Consider the following 9,526-nt stretch of genomic DNA (forward strand, 5'->3'; position numbering starts at 1 on the left):
GGATACTTGTAAGACCTCAAAGGAATACACATCTTTTTCCTGACAGCCTTTCAATATAGCCATTTTGGTATAATAACAATCTTTATCATGAAAATTGTATTGACAGTGATCACAGAAGAGTGAAGTTCTTTAAACAGGCCATTTTCCAAGGTATTGTAAGGTAATTTAGTTTTAGGCTAAATCTCAAATAGCTATCCACAAATCAGTATCAAAATGATGTTTATTAACTGCTGCATCAAAAGCAAATCTGAATTTGTGAACTTAAAAAGAACATGAATGAGGGAAAAAAACAGCAGCAGAAATGAAACTCAATTCTGTTAACAGGGTTTTTCTCTTCAGTTTCAATTTACACTGTGTTAACCTAATGAAGAGCACAGAAAGGAGATCATCACATCTCAAGTGTTTATGTTTATGCACCTGCAGCTTAGAAAAGTTATGAATACAACTGGGATTCTCCTGTTACGCTTTTTACTTTCATCATTCATGCATTTGCAAATACAGACCTTTCAAAACTCCAACAGCAATGACAGTACATCCAGCTGCACAGGATCTACTGGTTTTCTGAAGGCCATCAGGACGGACAAAAAAAGTCAGCCAAAGGTTCTTCTTTAACAGCCACACAAGCTCCTGACATTAGGGCCCAGCTCTGTGAGCTCCTAAGCTCTGGCTTAGGGCTCACAGAGTCAAGCCATTAAGTGTGGTATCAATGAAAAATAAGCAGGGGACCCAGAGCAGAGAATAGCAACTTGAAAGGCCCCCCCACAAATCACCCATTTCTGGAGGTACACGGGCTCCATCAGCTGCACATCACAGAGTTTGTGAACGTGCAGCACTCAGACTAAGCCACCACTGGGTCTGCTTGGACAATTTCCTGCTGCTGGCATGGGGAAAAGGGATCAGTGTCCAGGAACCTCTCTTTCCCCTTTGGCTTTTGGAGTCACTTCTGCACTCTCTGCTCATGATCTTTGACCTGGAGCATCACAACTGCACTGGGAGAAGCAGAAAGCACCCATATCTTTTCTCACTTTTTTCCTTTTTCTGGTGAAGAAGTAGATGGCATAATAGCAACATATTCTCCTGTGACCTGGGAGATGGAAGTTTACTTCTTTGACACTGAATTACCCAAAGACATCCCAGTCCTGTCTGGGACACCCTCCAACATTTTAAACCAATACCACTTGTGTTGTTCACTCCTACTGAGGATGTCAAGATCTGTCTCAAGCTGATGGAAGCATCTTCTGAGTAAAGTCTATGAATTCTGGAAAGCGCTTAAGAATTCTGACTGTATTTTATCTTCTTGCCAGATTCTTTGATTGCATAATACTTCTGAGACTCTTCAGACACTTTAAGACCTCCAGCATAGGGTTCTGCTTGAGGAGGAACCTTTTCCTTTCATTGGATCTGCCTCTAGCCTGACTCGTCTTCACTGCCCTGATGAACACAGAATTCAGTCCAAGAACAAGGATAGCATCATTTCTTCCTTTTTCTTTCCTCTCCTACACATTCCTAACTGAAATACAAGGGGTCAAGGCTGTCTCCTATATGCCTGCTTTTTAAAACAGCCAAATACAGTGCTGGTGCTCTGTAACAAAGGAATAGTGTTCTAGGAAGGGCACCATGCCACACGATGCACACAGTGTCATGGCATGCCCATCTATCAGATTTCCTTCAGACTGGTTCAAAGTTTGATGTCAAAACAGAGTGGCTAAAGTGGATTCCATATTAAATAATATCAGGCCTTTAGCATTACTTGGACATAGGATTTTCAAAGTGTGGGTTTATAAATCTCTACTTTGTAAACTTAGTGCTTTTCAAATAGAGCTCCAGAACCCTAGAGAGCTGTCTTTAGGAGGCTTTGATCTTTCTAGAGCACCTATCTTGTGTGTCTGTAATTGCTCTAGTTTAACAAGGCTCCCTAACATTTCAAAAAAGAAAAAAAAAAACCCTTTTATTAAGCCTGTAAACCTAAATGACCATAGTGATGGAATGTGCCGCTGTGGTTACCCTGTAAATCCTCTGAAAAAAACCCCAAAAGAAGAATCTCCACGATGAAATTAAATGAAATATTTATTAAACATGTTGCCAATGTCCCAGGTGGTATGAAGAAGCCTTGTGGTATGCTGAAAGGCTTGATCTTTCTAAGTATTATGAATGCTGATTTAAATGATTGGGTGAAAGCTGAGGAAGTTATGGCTGAAATTTTGGCTAAAGATGACAGGTCTGGGTTTCAAGTTGCACAAAGCAGTCTGAGGGATTAAGCCAACAAAACCCACTCAAAGATATCCAGTTTCAAAAAGGGTAATCTTCGTATCAGTGATTCACACTCAGACAATGGTGACGATTCCTCATTACTCTGACTTTGCCATATTAATCTTACTTTACAAATACATGCAGTGATTTATATCATGTTTAATTAACTGATTGAGGGCTCCTGTGGTAAAATGGCATCACATTAAGCTCTGTCCTTATGGCAAATGCGAATCACATCTTTAGCCTTGCAAGAACAAAATATCATGGGATTCACTGATGACAGGATGTAGGAATCGAAATAAGGTCCCTCCTGTTGTTTGAGAATCCAGTAAGGGTGGTTGCCATATGCTCATCATTTCCAAGGGAAAAAAATGACAGGATAGAAGAAAGAACTGCTCTAGTTCATCCAATATGTTCAAATCTCAGATGAAAATGATTGTACAGCAGTTCTGTACTGAGGCCAAGTTTTACATGAAAGTGCATAGCAAACTTTCAGAAAGCTTATAATGAGAGATCTTTCTAATGTGATTTTTTTTTCTGTATTCAAATAAACTGCTGCATGAAATTACTCCTTTTTTGGAGAAAAAGAAAAAAGAAACAGAAAAAAAGAGATGAACTAAATAAAGAAAGACTTCTCTGCCAACAACATAAGACAACACAAAATTAACTCAGCTTTTGCTATGAAGAGTTATCCCCTCAAGCATTCACAACCTGTTTTTGAAGATAAAAACTACAACTGTTATCATCTGATAAAATTAGATGTTGTATATAATTTGCTGCTAACATTACCAAGATTAAAAGCCTTGTTTATATTATTACAAAGTTTCTTAAAATTCAGAAAGTGTTTTATTTTTAAAAGCTGTCTTATTAAGAGACTGCAATTTTTATACTTACAATGAACCTTACATCCAGTAAATTCCCTAGCAATTGACAAATCATTTCACATGAGTCACAGTTTGCTCTCAGGAATTCAGTGGATTTTTTGCAATTTGTTTCTATGGCAAAGAGGATAGCGGTGGGACGGGAGAAGCAGGTTTTTGCATTTTGCAAAGCTATTACGAGACTTCAGAAATGTCCCCATTCCTCTCCAGGACCAAGACTTTTTGAATTTTATACACAAGAATGAGAGATGAGCAGAGTATTTAAAAGGTGGGTAAGTAAAGCACTTAGTGCTGCCTGCTTTGCCACTCTCTCCCATTTTCCACAAATTGCCTCGGGTCCTAGTCTAGTCCGACGCATCAGGGACACATCAGGGCTCAAGACCTCCTGCTCACTAGCAGGGCTCCACTTTACATTAACAGTTAAATGCACAGCAAGCAAACAACTCAAAAGCCTCGTTCAGGGCACTCTGTAAATCTCACGTTCAAGTCCCCAGACCTGAACCTTGATTTTCCACATTCCAGGTGAGTGCTCTGACCGATCGCGGCGCTACCTGATCCTCCAACTTTGCCATCTCCTTCTGGTCTCGACCAGAAATTCCATCCGACGGCTGACAAATCTCTTCTGATGAAAGTTTCTTTGAAATCGATACCTGCCTGCAAAAAAAAAAAAAAAAAAAAAAAAAGTTTCAGTTTCCTCAAGCCAGCCTTTTCAATCAAAGAAAGAGAAAATTCCCAACCCCTTCTAACCATTTCACTGATGGTTAAAATTGAGCCACTTGTATAGCTGGGCAACCATCTACTGGGCTGGTGACTTTGGCAATGCAGCCAAAACCAAGGGGTGACATTTTTGCCCACAAGCACCTGGGCAAGCCATCTTTCTCACCAAATCTGCTGAAGAGATGACTCTAACGTCGTGCTCCTGGTGCCCCCTCTTTGTCCTTTATCAGAAGTCACTCTGCTTCACTGCTGCTAGAAACATTAGCATGGTTTTGTGATTAGAACAGTTATGTACACTTTACAGTCAGTCACGACATCCTGCCCTTGTTCAGGTCCCTTAAAACTGAGTAGAAACAGGGTCATTATTTGCCCTTTGTGATATATTATACATATATATATATATAAAAATTCCAAATCTCATCATATATCTTCTCAAAATTTCACCATGAAGTAACCCCCTTCTCCCTTCTCTCTGTGCCCATTACAACATTTGATATTTTTAAAAGTTTTGAAATTGTTTTCCAAATGTGAAGAACTGACAGGATATCAAAACCAGCTTGGTTTGTGCTTACATAGTAGGAGAACTGCTATCACAATAACTGCAAATAAATGTGTACTATTTCATACCTTCTGTTAATAATTTTCCAACTTGCAGGGATTTTAACCCCTGTGCCATTAGTCCATGATAATTTGTGGTAATTTCTGAAGTTCTGAAATGCATTTTTTAATTTAAAACATCATTTCAAAGGTATTTTTAAATAAAGGAATTCAACATAATGATTTTTGCCAGAAAAAAAAATAATATCTAAATATTCTAATAATTCTGATCCAATGCTAGGAGAAATTCAAAACTGATTGCACATAGAAGAGCATTTTGATGCTGAACAAACTGATTTTAAGACACAGATATATCTGGTTTAACATCCTGAGATTATTTTCACATTCTATGCAAAATTAGCTACCTGTAAAATATACTTTTCATTTTACTGTTTTAACAGGCCTTTTAAAAGTTTAACATATATAGATATAGATATAAATATTGATAGAGACAGAGATATATGTAATATAAAATATCCTGAGCAAAGATGATTAAGTATCTTTGGCTATTTTATGCCTAAAATTTACTATTAACTATTTTGAGGGCTAAACTGCATTTCCCTTCAAAAATAGTTCACATTTGAATTTTCTAATATCTAGAGTAGAGCTTTAAGCTACGTAAAAGTACCTTGAAATATGTGCGGGTCAAAGTAAAGCTTCATTTTAAATATTTCAAATTGTTATAGTTACTGCTTTGAGATAATATGACATTTACAGTAATTGCTGAAATTCCAATTACTTTCAGTAAAAGCTGCTTCTTTTGCAAGCTGTTAAAAATGTAAAGGTGCATTGGATACTGCATTGCTGGAGACAGAGTCTGCAAGTAAAGGCAATTAAATGTGAGTTTGATGATACACAATGTACTGGACTAACATTAAAAAGACTTTTCCGTGTTTGACTGTTTACCAGTTTTGTCTTTAAATAATAGTCTTCTTTTGGCATGTAATGTATATCTGCTTGCACTAAACATAATTTATGAATATTTTAACACATGTGTACTCAGTGGGGTGTATTATCATACTGATATAAATAGAATTAATGAGCAGTCAACCTGCCACATGTCATGACATATGACAGGGCAGCCAGAGCATGGGAATAATTCTTTCTGTTTCATATTAGAGCTTCTTTTCCCAGTTGAATTTTTGTTCCCAGATGCCAATAGACCTAATTTTCTAAGGACCATTTACAAAAATAGTAAGAAATGACAAACCTGGACTAATTTATCTTGGGTCACTTCAAAGAATTATTATTTTTATGCCATTTCAAATGCTTAAATAAACCGATTAAAGGAAGTGGCTTTTTTTCAGTTAATTCTTAGGGTTTTCACAATGAGAGATTAGATATCTGCCTCAACTTTCCTTCTTAACAAGCAAAAAATTTATTTGCTGTTGATTTCGAATTTGTTTCAGTGTCATGTTATAAGTTTCTTCTGTTAAGGGTCTAGAATATAATGACTGCTTAAATACAAAGATGATGTGCACCAGGTAAACAGATTTATTTTGCAGAAAGAAATACAGATGCAGGTAGGTAATATTCTTTTAGGAAATTATTCATTCCAATTTCAAAGGCTAGGTAACAATCTGGTGAACATAACTACTAACTTTTTTTTGATAAAGATAGAATAAGTTGACAGAACACAGAATACAAGGCTAGGGCAGATTCCCTGTTTGGCACTTTATTTGAAAGAAATATTGAAATGTAATATCAATTCTGTTACAAACAGCTACTCAGTCAGTTAAAGGCTAAGGTTCATAACAGAATTAACAAATTAATATCAGACTGACCAGCTAGCATCTAATTAAAGATTGCTGACTTGAAAAGTTTTCAGCAAAGAATGCAAATGTTCTTTGATGTTGCAGTGCTGGGCTGCTGACAACAGGGAGGAAGGTACATACCCTGTTCCTTCTTCTTTTTGATGTAAAATCACTTTTTAAAAAATTATTTTACTGCCCTTATATTTGAAGTCATGACTCATTTTCCAGCAAGAACAAGAGGATCTCCTAAAGATGGATCTAGTTCAGGTTTGAAGACTTGAAAGACATAAAAGCGACTTATATTGGAACAAGGAATTGGAACAATTCTATTAAGGAACAAGGAGACACTCCAAGTTTTTGTGTCCGATGCTTTTCCCGGCAGGGCAGCACGTCCCTTGGGAATGCAGCTCTGTCACTCTCAAAGAAAAGGGGCACCATCTAGTGCTTTTTTGGAGGAAAAGCTCCTAATACCAGTAGGGATGTAGTGGGAGGGGGGGCGGGGGGAGGAACACACGATGGGGAGGGAGAAGAAATGACACTCCATTTTTTTCAAAAGACAAAGAAAACCTGTTGGCCTGTTTCATCTTCCATTTTGAGGCACTGCAGTATTTAGCTTCAGGCTGTAAGTAAAAATTGTCAGCTTTCACAAGGTGGAAGGATGGATTCCTAACAGCTAAAATAATATATACAATTTAAAATGGAGAGGGGGTTGGTATACAGATATTTTTCTGCTTAATAGGTATTTCTTCTGCCTATTACTATACTGAAACATTTCCCTATCAGTCCTTTTCATTATACATTCTCTCTTTTATTAATCTAAAGAAAAACCTTTTCAAGTAATATTCATTTCATTGAAGACTACACTGTGCTGTAAAGTTCTTGGAAATGTTTTTATAAATAATCTTTCCAGAGTTCACCCAACATAACAAAGAGATTCTATGAAAAATGATTTGTAGTACAAAATTGTTTACAGTGCAATAAGATCAAGTTAACCACTGACACTGTTAGAGAAAAGCTTGAGAAGTTTTATCTGATTGGCAAAATATGTTCATATCGGAGTCCAGGGAAAGAGTGCCCTTTGATAAAATTTCACAGCACTATAGTCTCATTATCTGAATGATTTTTGAAACCCCTTTGAAAACAACTTAGGGGGAGGGACAAGGAAATATTCTTTGCTGCTGTAGCTTAGGGAATAGATGACTTTGGAAGAATTGTGAAATAGTAGCTCAATATTGTTTAATTTACTGCGACTATGAATTGACAGAAATTGTATTAGTCAAACTAATAAGTGTTCAGTGAAAATAACCAATGTTTCAAAGGTACATCTGCTCCTTGGGAGCCCCAGGCTGGAAATGTTTGTTGTGAACTACAGGAGCTGCTGCCTTCAGACACCCAGAACAATCCCAGCTTTACACAGAGTCAGAGCTCAGGACATGCTGAAAAAATTGAATGTGCTGATACTCCAACCAGAGCCCCCCAAAAAACACAGTTAAAATCAGTGCTTGTTTTTCACTTCTGGGCATAATCTTGGATTCCCTGGGTGCTTCAATCTCTTACTCAAATGTATTGTAGCAACAAGGGAATGTCAGACCAGTGCATAAGACTAAGTAAACAAGAAATATTTCTACTAGGATAGTGCTGAGCAAAGCAAATATGTGGCTTGGTGAGTAATTCTCAGAGGGAAGTCTATTCCAAGAAATAAAAACAAAAATATATTTTATGTTGCTAAAAAGGTTTTCTTGTGAAGTTGATTATGCCTGTTAAGGAGACTTCTCACACAGAAAAAGAAAAATGCATGTATAGAATTAAGAGACTTGACTAAGAGCAGGTAAGTTGGGAGCAAATATCAGTAAAAAATGTCAGATTCCCAAATCCTAAATGGGGCTAGGAACCATATGCAGGTCCTGACAATCACACAGGAGTGCTCTGGTCTAGTGGTCTGACCACAAGCTGGGGAGCCATACTTGGGGGACACTTGCTCTGCAGCAGATTCCAGCACATCCATTCAGGGCCTGCTGCATGGATATTCTGAGCATTCTTGTTTTCTAGTGAAATCAGGAGCTTGGAGCTTCTGCTGCTTGGATTGTGGACTCAAGTTGCTTCATTTTAGGCACCTATATTTTCAAATGGCACTATTAACCTCTCTGTGCCTCAGTTTCCACATCTGTAAAACTTGATAGCTACGCTTACCTTGCATGGGTGTCAGGAAGATTATTTCAGGTCTCTAGAGAACTTTGAAAAGGAAAAGCAAACCAAACTGAATTTATGTATTATTTGTCATTTTTTTATCCCATAAAATGGAAGTCAGATGCAGCCCAGACTGTGAACTATAACAAAAGCCTTCCTTATGGCTCTAATGACAAAAGAACTGGTGAGTTCAGCATGGCTTTGCAGGAAGAAAGCAGCTCCCCTACCTACTGACCTGGCAACACTCAGAGTAAGTAATAAGTTTATGTCTTAAATAAGCACAATATTTACTAACTTATTATTCTATATGTTTCTATTATATTTTTAATTGAACTATCAGTGCAGTTCACTGTGTATTTCTGATGATTAAAAAAATATCTCTCAAGCAGAAGAAACTCTGAGAGGGAACTTACTCTAGTGGGAAGAAAAAAAGTTGCCAATAAAATCTCTCTTTGGGGTTTTTCTTGGTGCAGGATGAGCCTCATAGGATTCCAAGCTGATTCAGTCTTGCCTTGGCAGGTTTCAGATCTTCTAGAATTGATTAAATGAGCCCATTAGAAAAGTCAACATGAGTTTATCTCTAAACCTGTAGAATAATGGGACACTTTACCTAATACATCCCTTTTAAAAGCAGCTTATTGCCTCCATGCTGGGTACCTTCATAAACTCTTAATGTGTCTCCAAGTTTTTTGTCTGAAGCTTCCCTTCCCTTGCTCAAAGTGTGCCATTTTTCTCTGGTCTTCCCAGTGTCACTTTCCTGACTATAGCTCAGTTAAACCCTCTGGTGATGACAGCACTGGAGTGATAATGTACTTTCCTGATTTCCCGTTAATAGTAGCACTTGATCCAGCAATGAGTGCCAGCTCAGTGGCAGAAGGATGCTTTAATATTTTCTAGAGGTAAAAGGACCAGTTCAATTTATAGCCTTGGCTAACTCAGCAGTTTTGCTCTGTCTTGGCACACAAATGGGTGTTTTAGTTAAAACAAAGCCAAAAGGAAAAAAAATCCCCCTTATTTTGCTCAGTTTCATGCCAAACAATTGACTTTTTCTCCCTGAGGTAACTTGTGAAAACTGCAAAAGGCAATGAAGGAGTTAAAATAACTAAGGGGAAGGAGGGAAAATAGAAGGGGCTAAACAGC

This window comes from Vidua chalybeata, chromosome 3 (assembly GCF_026979565.1).
Source record: "Vidua chalybeata isolate OUT-0048 chromosome 3, bVidCha1 merged haplotype, whole genome shotgun sequence".
NCBI lineage: Eukaryota > Metazoa > Chordata > Aves > Passeriformes > Viduidae > Vidua > Vidua chalybeata.